Here is a 12,847-nt window from a genome sequence, read left to right on the forward strand (position 1 = left end):
GGGAGATAAGACCTCGGATTACAAAAGGAAATACTTGTTATAGGCAGAGTTGGAGGCAAGCAATTTATAGCTGTTTAACATGGAATAAAACTTAATTTGAAAAAAAGTTTGGGCTAATTTTAGAAAAATTAATAAATAATATAATTTAATTATTAAATAAATTTTAAAAAAATTAATGGTTCATATACTCTATTCAAAACAATGAGTGGTCCACGTCGCCAAAGCCACTCGTCTGTCAAACGAGTGACTGGCTTAGAATAAATTATATATATTATTATTACTAAAAAAAGAAAGAAGAGTAATAAGCTCATGAGCTAAAAAAAGAAAATGTATACATATATTAATTTCTTTTGAGCTTGATTAATATTAGGCTTGAGATAAATTATCTCGTCCAAATATTATGTTCTAAATTGAATTAAATTTGAATGATTAGAGCTGAGTCAATTTCATTTGACTAACTAAATAAATAAATAAAATTTTTAACATGGGACGGGGTCTTTTTTTTTTCCTTCGGTTTTCTTGTGTAGTTCACCCTTGGATGCTAGTAGAAGAACTCCAATCTATGTGGTCTTCAAGAAATCTGTGCTTGAATCTCGTTAAAGGTTTTTTTCCTTTTTTTTTAATAGAACGGAGGAAAGTTGAGGAAATGGGGATGTCAGTTGAGGGAGTTGGGGAAACTGGCTTGCATGGCTGACCGGGCAAAGCAATCACGACGAGATGTGCGATTGGGCCTTTATGTGTATATTTACCTAAAAATTAAAGTTTTTAAGCTAAATAGCTTGAATAATATATGAATAACTAAAAAATTAATTTATTTATTTAGTTAGTCAAATGAAATTGACTCGATTCTAATCATTCAAATTTAATTCAATTTAGAACATAATATTTGGACAAGACAATTTATCTCAAGCCTAATATTAATCAAGCTCAATGAAATTAATATATGTATACATTCTCTTTTTTTAGCTCATGAGCTTATTATTCTACTTAATTTATATAATTTATTCTAAGTCAATCACTTGTTTGACGGATGAGTGGCTTTGACGACGCGGACCACTCATTGTTTTGAACAGAGTATATGAATCATTAATTTTTTTAAATTTATTTAATAATTAAATTATATTATTTATTAATTTTTCTAAAATTAACCCAAACTTTTTTTCAAGTTAAGTTTTCTTCCATGTTAAACTACTATAAATTGTTTGCCTCCAACCCTGCCTATAACAAGTATTTCCTTTTTTAATCCGAGGTCTTATCTCTCAAAAATAAATTAATTTTCTTTCATTTTTTTTGCTTCAAATATTCATCTTTTCTTTAATAGGAATCAATCTTTTCTCTGTCTTTCTCTCTAATGTTCACAACAATACTAGTAAAGGAGGAGATGAAGAAGAAGGAAAAAGTGGAGGATGAAGATGCACAAGAGGTTCCAGTTTTTCAGCCTATGGAGGAAGACGTGATAGAGAAGATTGAGATGATCTTGCAGTATAGATTTAGGAATAAAATGCTTCTTGTTGAGGCATTCACCCAATACTCTTTTAACAACCCTTTGAAAAAGGCTGGAAAATCTTATGAACGATTGGAGTTCATGGACGATTCGGTGCTTGATTGCTTAATGGCTAGAGAGACATTTTCTTCTTATGAAGATTTGCCTCCGGAACAACTTACGCTTCTAAGAGCTGCTAATGTTGATACTGAGAGACTAGCTCGAATAGCAATTAAATTTAATTTTCATTGATTTCTACATCATAATGCTCCTCAGCTTGAATGGCATGTAATTTTATTCTTATTTTGATTTTTTAGCTATATAAATATTGTAACTTTGGTTGTCTCTAGGAATTGATTGCATTTTAGTGAATTTGAATGTGTTTTTTTGCTGTTAAAGTCCTCGTGCAAATTTTTTAGTTTAGATGTATGTGAAGAGTTTTTATTGGTGTAAAGTTTATGAACATAAAAAATGGAGGGTTTAAATTGAATTTTTAAACTTCTTTTAAATTATTTCTAATTCAAACCCGTTTTATGCCTACCAATTTTTTGCTTGATAATAAGGGAGCGGTAGATTGGTGTTTGCACCACATAAATAACCTCCCCAAAATGGAAGGATAAATCTGTAAACATCAATATCTTTAGTAGAAAAGGCAATTGAACACCCTTCAGTGTTTGATAAAGATGCAGACACAAATTCAAAAGTGCTTCCATGTTCTATAGATTTTCAAGAATTTATATTTTTTTAGATTCACGCCATCTCTTCTTCCATTAATTCTATAATTTTGATTCTTACATTGCTTGCTCTAGCCCTTTAGCATCTCTGATCTTTAAAATAGATCCTTTAATATGCCTTTAATAAGAAAAGGTTTTAAATCAATATTAATGATAACAATGATATAGTTTAACAGTATTTTATTATTCTTAAGAAAATTGTTCTTGTAAACATATTGTGCTATGCATTGATTTCTTAGTTTATATGCTTATTTAACACAATCTTCTTCTTGATTTCTAGATTAAGGAATTCATGGAGGGCATAAATCAATATCCAATACATTCAAATGGTCTCCTTAATCCACCAAAAGCACTTGCAAATATTGTTGAATCTGTCATTGGAGCCATTTTCATTGACAGCAATAGTTCTTTAGAGATTGTGTGGAAGGTTCAGTTCCATCAGCTTTGCTTATTATCTAATTGCTGATTTAATTAGTTGATTGAAGGTTTATAAAAATATTATTACATTAGTAATTTTATTTTCACTCTTTTTTTTTTGAAAATGAACTCATCATATTAAAGAGTTTTTTAAGGTATTTGTAAAATTTAGATACAATATTGATTTTTAATTATGAGGTTGTTTGGTTCGATATTATGTTGCTAACAATATATATTTATTTATATAAAGTTATCTAAAATATAATATCTTTGGCCCAATGCTTTCTTACTTAAATAATGTAATATTATCTGGAAAGAACAATGTGATTATCATCTTTTCATGTGATTTCTAACCAAATTGGTCTAATACTGAAGCAGCTTGGCTCTTATATATATTTATTCTTTTCCCTTTCCAGACATTCAAGAAGTTAGCAGATCCACTGATCAGCCTCGATACACTAGGAAAACACCCTGTGAGCGAGCTTTATGAACTATGTCAAAAGAACAAAATGAATGTGAATTTCGATAAAGATACATGGACGAAGAGCATGACGGTCAAAGTTTTTTTTTGGGTAAACGGTCAAAGTTTTCATTGAGGGAAACTTATATGGAAGTGGTACTTACGGTCAGAAGAAGGAGATCGCTCAAAATCGGGCTGCAAAAGCTGCTTTGGATAGACTCAGGATGATACTTCAGAAAGCATAAAGTGATTCATGTTGTTCTACATCAGACTAATTAGCTTTAGCTAGAAACAAGATAAGACTATTGGCATGGGCGGATTCGAAGCCCGCCCAGAGGTAACCTCCTTGGACCCCCAACATATCTACGAACCGTACAACAATAAACAAATAGGGGTCGAGAAGTTGCCCCCCACCCACCCTCGTGAAAATTAAGATTGGATCCGCCCTGACTATTGGAATATTCATACACTTATTTTTGAAGAAAAGACAAAAGAAATCTAGATATGTCATTGTTCCCTCCTCACATATCATGTACATTGGCAAACAAAAAGGTTTATGTTATGAAGTTTATTCAAACAAATAAAGATTCAGAGGGTTTTTATGATGATATTGTGTTTGTTATTGAAAATTTTCATTTTATATTCTGACATAAAGTCATGCTGTTTTTTCTTTTCATTATAATATTTTTTAAAGACTAGTTTAATTGCTCAAGTATTAAATGCATGTTATAATTATATATAAAATACATTATTTATTAAATTATTTTTATTTAATTTTAAAAAATTAATTTTAATTGATTGGCATATAAATTTTAAATTTTCTTTGAGATAAAATACATATTTCATTTAAGAGGATATTAAAAAATAACAAAAAGCTAAAATAATAATTCTTAGAAATAGCATTTGAAATATTTATGTAGAAGATTTAAGGAATCAATCAATCGAGATTCCAATAATCGGGCTTTAAGCACCTCATCTTCCTACAAAATAAGCTGATTTCTTTTGCGACATTGAAATAATATTATGAGGCAAAATGAAGTTGACGATGTGCATCAACAATATTTGTAACAAAGTAAATGACAGAAGCCGAGTACCGCTCACTTTCTGTTGCAGCCTCCGAAGTCGTCTGGTTACGCCGTCTTGCCACCGAACTCCAGCTTCCGCAGCTCTCACCAACAACCATCTATTGTGATAACACGTCGGCCATGGCTATCGCCAAGAACCCTGTTTTTCATGCTAGAACCAAGCACATCGAGATCGACTATCACTTTATTCGTCAGCAAATTGGATCCGGCAACATTAAGCTCGAACATATTTCCTCTAACGATCAAATTGCCGACATTTTCACCAAGCCGTTCTCGATTACTCGGTTCCTTGAGCTCCGAAACAAATTAAACATTCACACTCCGAATGCTTAATTTGCGGGAGGGTATTAGCAGATATCATTTAGAATTAGGCTTATTACTTGTTTTTACGTCTTTACCATCTTTTGCCTATTTATGGCACTCTCCTGTACAGATTGTTTTATGAATAGAATTCCATTTTCCACATCTCTGTTTTCCGATTCCTGTTCTCCTTTCATTCAGCTTTGCTATCAATTATGAGGCAAAATGAAGTTGACGATGTGCATCAACAATATTTGTATTAGTATATAACAAAGTCAATGACATTGATGTAGTCGGACAACAATAGCCAAAAGACTATAGTGGGTGATAGATGTTAAGAGATTGTAATTGGGCAAAAACAATCAGAGGGCTATAATAAAGTGACAAGACATTTGCCCGTTAAACGGGCGAGGGAGTGGCTTCAACAATGTGGTATCACTCGTAGTTTTGAACCATGAGTACATGCCATTAATTTTTTATTTAATCTATTTAACTTATTTTGTTTTCAGTTGTTATTATTTTTAAAACTTGACTGGTGAGATTTTAATGAGCTATTAATTGGTTCCTTAAAAAAAAGGGAGTTGATTGGTCAGAATGCTAGTTAGTCAAATAAATTAAAATTCGTTATTAGGTGTTTGATCATTCATATAAAAAAGAATTTAATTTGTCAATTCAGCCAAATTTTAATTAAACTTTTTATGATAACAAAATCATTATTTAAATGAAAATTTCAAAGCAAAATATTAATATTATAAATAATTAAAAATACTTAAGAAATTTTAAATAACATATTTTATTGGATAAAAAGTTGAATCCTGAATAAAAAAAATATCTTATCAATCAAGTTTCATTTATATTTTATAATTAAATTTTAAAAATAAATATAATTAAATTATTAAAATTTAAAAACATATAATATAATTAAACTATTTATTTAATAATTAAATTAAATTATTTATTAGTTGTTTTAAAACTAATCAAAATAATTTTCAAATTACATTTCATTCCATACTAATTAAATTGCTAAAAATAGCTTTCCTCCAATCCCATAAGAAGTATTTTCTTATGTAATCTGAAGTCTTATCTCTCCAAAACAAATCAATTTTCTTTCACTTTTTTGGCTCCCAAGATTAATCTTTTTTTAAATAGGATTCAATCTTTTTTCTTCTTTTCTCTCTAATGTGCACGATAATACTAATAGAGGAGGTGGAGAGGAGGTGGAGAGGAGGGGGAGAAGAAGGAAATAGTAGAGGAAGAAGATGAGTAAGAGGTTTCAATTCTTCGGCCTATAAATGAAGACATAATAGAAGCGATTGTGATAATAATCTAGCAGTATAAATTTGGGGAGAAAATAGTACTTGTTGAGGCATTCACACAATCATCTTTCAATAATTATTTGAAGAAAGCTAGAAAATCTTATGAATTATTGGAGTTTATAGGTGATTCTGTGCTTCACTAATTATGGGCTATGGATGTATTTTTTTAATCCTATGAAAATTTTTCTCTAAAGAAAATTACGTTTCTTAAGGCTATCAATATTAATATAGACAGACTTACTCGAATTGTAGTTGAATCTAATTTGAATTGATTTATTCATCATAATGCTCATCAGCTTTAATGACAGATTATTTTATTCATGCTTTAAATTTTTATCTGTGTAAAAATTATAACTTTGATTACCTCTTGAAGATAATTGCTTTTTAGTGGAATTAAATGTGTTTTTGTGATATTTAAGTCCTCGTGTAGATTTCCTAATTTAGCTATATGAGAGGAGTTTTTATTGGTGTAAGGTTTAAACATAAAAAATGGAGGAATTTGAATTAGATTTTTGCATTTATTTTAAATTCTTTCTAATTCAAACCCGTACATTCTAAATCTTATAAGTAAATAAATGAGTAATCAATTAAACTAAACAAATGCAAAAGATAGAGTAGGAGTGAATAGAAACAAAGTACTTAGATCATTTTATTATTTAATCAACCAAAACTCTAGTAAGCAACAAACTCAACTTATAAAAGAAAATGTGCAATGCACAATGGTGTTGATTATAAGCTTAAGCTTGGCGTATGAATGAGAAAAGGTTTTAAATCAGTATTACATGATAACAATGAGTGATATAGTTTAACATTATCAATTATTCTTTAAAAATTTATTTTTGTAAACATATTGTGGTATGCATTGGTTTCTTATTTGATTTGCATTTTTAAGATAATGTATGTTCTATTAATTTTTAGATTAAGGAATTCATCAGAGCATGCATGAATCAATATTCAATATGGATTAGTCTCCTTGATCCACCGAAACCTCTTGCAGACATTGTAGAATCTATCATTAAAATCATTTTCATCGGCAATAACATTTCTTTAGAAATTATTTGGAAGGTCTAGTTCTCTCATAAAACAATATTTTACTTCTTACCTAATTACTCATTTGGTTGGTTGATTGAAGGTTTATAAAAATATTTAATAAATTTGTTATTTTATTTTCCTTATGTTCATTTGAAAATAAATGGACCACATTAAAGAGTTTTTTAAAGGAATTTATAAAATTTAGAAGCCATAGTGATTTCTAATAATGGGATGTTTGGTTCAAAGTTATGTAACGAATAACATCTAGATAATCGTGTTATTTATAAGAAGTTATCAACAAATAAATATGTTTGGACTAATGATTTCTTACTTCAATATTGTAATCTTATCTAGAAAAACAATATGATTATCATCACCCCTTCTGTTGTCATCTCTTCTTGCCTGCCACCCACCTTAATGGGGCCCACCAGCTCAGCCACCGTCCATCACATACATATATAAAGAGCGTGTCGGTCAATGTTTTCGTCGACGGAAACTTGTATGGAAGTGACTCACAGTCATAAGAAGGAGATTGCTCAAAATTGGACTGAAAAAGCTGATTTAGATAGACTCAAGATGGTACTCCATAAAACACAAATTGATTCACGTTATTCTACATCAAACTAATTAAACTTTTAGTCAGAAACAAGATAAGAGGATTGGAATATTCATACACTTATTTGCGAAGATGGAACAAAAGAAATTTAGTTGTGTCATTGATCCCTCCTCATATATCATGTACATTGACAATCAGAAAGGTTTATGCTATGAAGTTTATTCAAACAAATGGAAGACTCAGAGGTTCTTGGTGATGACATTGTGCTTGTTATTGAGATTTTCCAAATTATATTCTGAGATAAAGGACTAAAGTTTTTCCTTTTCATTGTGATACTTAATTTTTTAAATATTTTTAGGAAAATGTTTAATTTTTTTGTACTACTTAATTGGAATGAATGAAAATTGAAGATTAGAAAATTGACTCAAGATAGTTGGGGCATGGTTTAAGGATGAAATGATGATGCTGACAGTTGAACTTTCAAGGAAGGCTGCTCTCATATGCATTTGTGATCAGGCTTTTTACTTGCTTTGCAACTACAGAAAACTTGCATAATACAGGTGCACCTGCTTATGTCCAATTAAGGCTTTGTTTGGGATTGTTTTCTTACTGCTTCTTAAAACAGTTTTTAAAAAATAGTAAGAAAGCTGTCCCAAACGAAGCCTAAATGAAGTACTATTTGGCATTCTGACCGGCTTAGAAATGGTTAAATAGTGATTTTAGTTTTTGAATTCAGCTCTATTTACTCCTAAAGCTATTTGAACTGATGGTTTTTTGGCAAATCTAATGACAAATAAAAGAAGTTAACAATCAGTAGAGGAAAATGCACCACATTGACTCACTGTATCCACAAACAAATGCAATAAACAGATGAATTTTTTCTTTTTTTTTTATTTTCATATCGAAAGGTAATAGTAATTCATTAAATTTTATAATTTGAATATATTTGATTGATTTGATATGATTTATTAAAGGATGGTTTGTTTTTTGGTTTAGAAATAAGGGTTATTTGAATTATGATTCTAATTTCAAAACAACCAAAATTGGTTCAACCGAAAAAATATTTTTTTTAAAAATAAAAAATCAATTGTTTTAAATACTTTGTATTTAAATAATTTTCTCATTTTAATTTTTGTTTATATTCTTCAGGATATCTTCATTCATTAGAATTTAAAATTTTGGTTAAATCAAAACCAAACCAAATGAATTGTATTATGATTTGGTTTGTTTCTAATTTTTGTATGATTTGATCGATTTGATTCTACCTATGATTTAATTCAATTGATTTGTTTTAATAAATTTGTTAATCAATCCATATGAACAAATTAAATGTCCACCCCTTAGTGGGATTGATTATTCTGTGCCGACGTCAAACGCTGTCCGGAGATCAATCAAAATGTGTCATGTTACCCTTTCGCTCGGTACTGCAGCTCGATACCGCTGACGTGGTTTTACTTGATTCTCCTCCGGATGTAGAGTTGTGTTCAGCCTCTACACAGAATAATTTCTCCCTGGATGGACAAGTTAGATGGAAAACATCACAAAACTGAGGGCAATTAGTGCATTTGTTTTTGTTTTAAAGGAAATTCCTCCAACTTCTTATTACGAATAATAAAACATATCTTCAGAGAAATTTAAATCTAAGCCATCCTGCCATAGTATAAATGTTTTTATTCCAAAAATTCAACAGATAGTCTTAAAATTATATAACATTCTTCCATCCTGTTGTAAAAGATTTCATTGTTCTTGCCAGGCCATCTCTTTATTAGCCGCATTAAAGAAATTGTCGGAAAATTTAGATTTACTTGGATGAATTTATCTTCATTCATCATCTGTGGAGGTCAATGTTGTTCATTTGCTTATGATTTTCACACCCTAAAATCTAAAACTAAAATGCCTGTAAACATCAGAGTGCATGTGAGAAACTTATTAGAATCATCTTTGAACCACATTCTTGATTAAGCCATGATAAAAAATAATTAAAAATTTTAACATATATCCAAACAATATTCTAACAATGACATACCATCATAGAACAATCTTCAAACAATTATCGAACCATCTTCGATCATAATTCAACTAATCTTCAAATTGCATTTAATCTATGATCAAATGTTGAATGAATCATGATCGAAGATGTTTAAAGATGATCCTAACACAATTAGGATTTCATGATTCTATTGTCCTAGGTTTTTACAATATTCATAGTCTACTTAATCGAGAAGGTAGTCAACCTAGCTAAACCAAAGTTACTTCATCTAATGAAGCTTCATAGATTTGAGCCAAAGAAGAAACATAGATCCCAAAGCTCTATCCATTCAAAAGGATGGATGTAGGGCTAAATCTTCTATAATATATCAAAGAAGAAGCCTACTAAGAAAAAAAACATGGATAATTTGACCATAAAAATCAAATTATCAATATTGGCCTTATAATCTAGTTTAATTAGATTATTATTTCCTTTAAACTACTCAAGAATAATAAGTTACCACTTCAGTGAGTTTAGAAATCATAACATTAGTCTATTTCAATGTGATAACGAAACCCTATTGGACATTTAATGCAATAATATGCTAAATTATTAGTGGGGTTGTTGTGTGTTGTGATGATGGTGATGTTGTTGATCATGTCTTGGTGGCTTCCCTTAAGGGTGAGATTGAGACTATTAGTCCTGACATTATTGGTTTTGTAGCTGGTAATGAGTTGCTGATGTGGGAGATAAATAACTTTGTGATGTTAATATGGGGGTGGCGAACATTGATTCTAGTTAGTTGGATCCTTCTGTTGCTTCTCCTGTGACGCCTACTGATATGGTTGTGTCTGTCTCTTCTATGGGACTTGGTGTGAATGAACAGCTTGTTGATGTTTCATTTGCTTTACTTTCTTCTAACGCCTTAAATGCTCATGTGGGCATGAGATAGGGGGAAACTATTGTGGAGCAAATTAATTGGCTTGAAGGCTCTCTATCTTCCTGAAGTTGGTGAGAAGGAAGTGTTTAATCATGATGATTTATTTGATCTGAATGCAAGTTATGTTATACGTGATACTTTTATTCGGATGGGTAAACAGAGAAAGAGGAAATCCGAAAAATAGATGTATTTTGTGGTTGGCTTGGTAGCTGCTTTGGAGTTGTGGGGTGATGGTTTGGTGTTGTTTATTTTATTGTTGTTGGGGGTTTGATATTTCCTTTTGGTGTTGTCTCTTTTCTTTTGTTTTGTGCAGGTTGTTGTTGTGGTGCAAGTTTTTTTATGCTACGACTTTGATTAGCATTGTAGCTTTGGCTAATGACGATTGATTGTTGGACAGTTTGTGGCTTATTATGGGGGAGAATATTTTTTATAACCTATGACTATGTTATTAGAATCATTTTAACTGGGATAGGCCCATTGTTTTTTTTTTTTTTTTTTGTCTTGGATTTTATATTTAGGTTGATTATGAGGATCTTAGATTTTAGTTCAAATGTTGTATTTTAGTGAGCTTTGGAGTCATTAAGGACTTGTAATTTTTTTCCATATTAACGTGTATGCCTCTTCTGTGGGGTTTTATTAAAAAAAATGTTAAATTATTAAAACATCATCATGATTATGATCAACTAAGTTTTTTTATCGATTTAAGACTCTTACTTTCCGGAAAGGTATAAATAGTCAAAATATTAAATATTTATAAAGTTTTCACATAATTATAAAGGATATAGTGTTTATTTTATTTTAGAAAGTTCATCCAAAGAGACCATGCATTAATTTCTTATCTTAAGATTTATTTTAAGTTTCTTGATTATCATATTCTTATATGAGCCCTTTAGAATTGCAAGTGATGTCAATCTCACAAGAGCATTATTTGACGTTAGTCGAACATTCCTCTAGCTTCATAGCCTTTGCATTCTTCTTTCATGGACTTGAATTGTTAATTTAAATATATAATGATAAACTTAATCTAACGAAGGATATTTTGATGTTCAAAAATCTATTTTGATTATGTTGGATAAGAGAGTTCATTGTTGGTCAAAATTTTGGTAGCGTTCCGGTGTTTGCCCTGCACGAACTTTTATTAGGTCCAGTGTAAGGACGTAGAGGAACGTCCGGTCGGAGGCAAAATCCCGCCAAAAAACTCGGTATTTGCTCGATATTGCTATGTATTATTTGATAATAACGAGGAATACCGCTCTGTGAAGACCAATACCAAGTTATACCGAGCTATACCAAGCAATACCGAGTTGTACCGAGTTTTTTCTAGGAAAAACTCGATAAAACTTTTGTATAACTCGGTATTGCTCGGTATAGCTCGGTATAACTCGGTATTGGGTCTTCACGTGATGGTATTCCTCGTTATTGTTTGGTATTGCTCAGTATTTGCTCGGTATTTCTCATTTTTTGAAGCGATTTGGCCTCCGACCGGACGTTCCCGGTCGGAGGACGTAATAATTGTTGGCCCTGCACAGATAGCATTGTCAGGAGGCAAAAACATTTCATTCTTCCTTGTCAGACATTGGGTTTGGTATAATATTATTCTTCCCGACCGGATTACAGAGACAATGGACGACGCAATCCTTCACATATTTCATTCTTTCCGACTAGATCTAAAATCAATGGAACACGGGGCCTTCATTTTTTATTCTTCTCGATCATATCTAAGATCAATGGAACACGGGACGGGGTCTTCATTTTTTTTTTTTTTGGTTCAGGCGAGAGAAAGAACAATATGCCTGTTGTTCCTTCAGTTTTCTTGCATAGTTCGCCCTCGGTGCTATTAGAAGAACTCTTGGTCTTCAAGAAATCTGTGCTTGAATCTCGTTAAAGGCTTTTTCCTCTTTTTTTTAGATGGACGGAGGGAAGTTAAGGAGGAAATGGGGATGCCAGTTGAGGGAGTCGGGGAAAATGGCTGACCGGGCAAAGCAATCACCACGAGATGTACGATTGGGCATTTATGTGTATATTTATCTGAAAATTAAAGTTTTTAAGCTAAATAGCTTGAATCATATATGTATAGCTAAAAAATTAATTTATTTGTTTAGTTAGTCGAATGAAATTGATTCGGCTCTAATCATTCAAATTTAATTCAATTTAGAATATAATATTTGGACGAGACAATTTATCTCAAGCTTGATATTAATCGAGCTCATAGAAATTAAAATATATGTATATCTTTTCTTTTTTTAGCTCATGAGCTTATTACTATTCTTTATTTTTTTAGTAATAATAATGAATACTGTTTATATATAATTTAATCTAAGCCAGTAACTCGTTTGACGGACGAGTGGCTTTCGCGACATGGACCACTCATTATTTTGAACAGAGTATATGGACCATTAATTTTTTTTAAATTTATTTAATAATTAAAATTTTTATTTATTATTTTTTCTAAAATTAACGTAAACTTTTTTTTCAAATTACATTTTCTTCCATGTTAAAATGCTATAAATTGCTTGCCTCCAATCCTGTCTATAACAAGACTAGTAAAGAAGGAG

At 30.8% G+C, this 12,847-nt stretch overlaps 1 pseudogene; it reads left to right on the top strand.

Moving 5' to 3' along the window:
• The first annotated feature begins 415 nt into the window (after positions 1-415).
• On the top strand, positions 416-3,702 carry LOC110094018 (annotated as a pseudogene).
• Positions 3,703-12,847: the final 9,145 nt, after the last annotated feature.

The sequence above is a fragment of the Dendrobium catenatum genome, unplaced genomic scaffold (genome assembly GCF_001605985.2).
Source record: "Dendrobium catenatum unplaced genomic scaffold, ASM160598v2 fragScaff_scaffold_156, whole genome shotgun sequence".
Lineage (NCBI taxonomy): Eukaryota > Viridiplantae > Streptophyta > Magnoliopsida > Asparagales > Orchidaceae > Dendrobium > Dendrobium catenatum.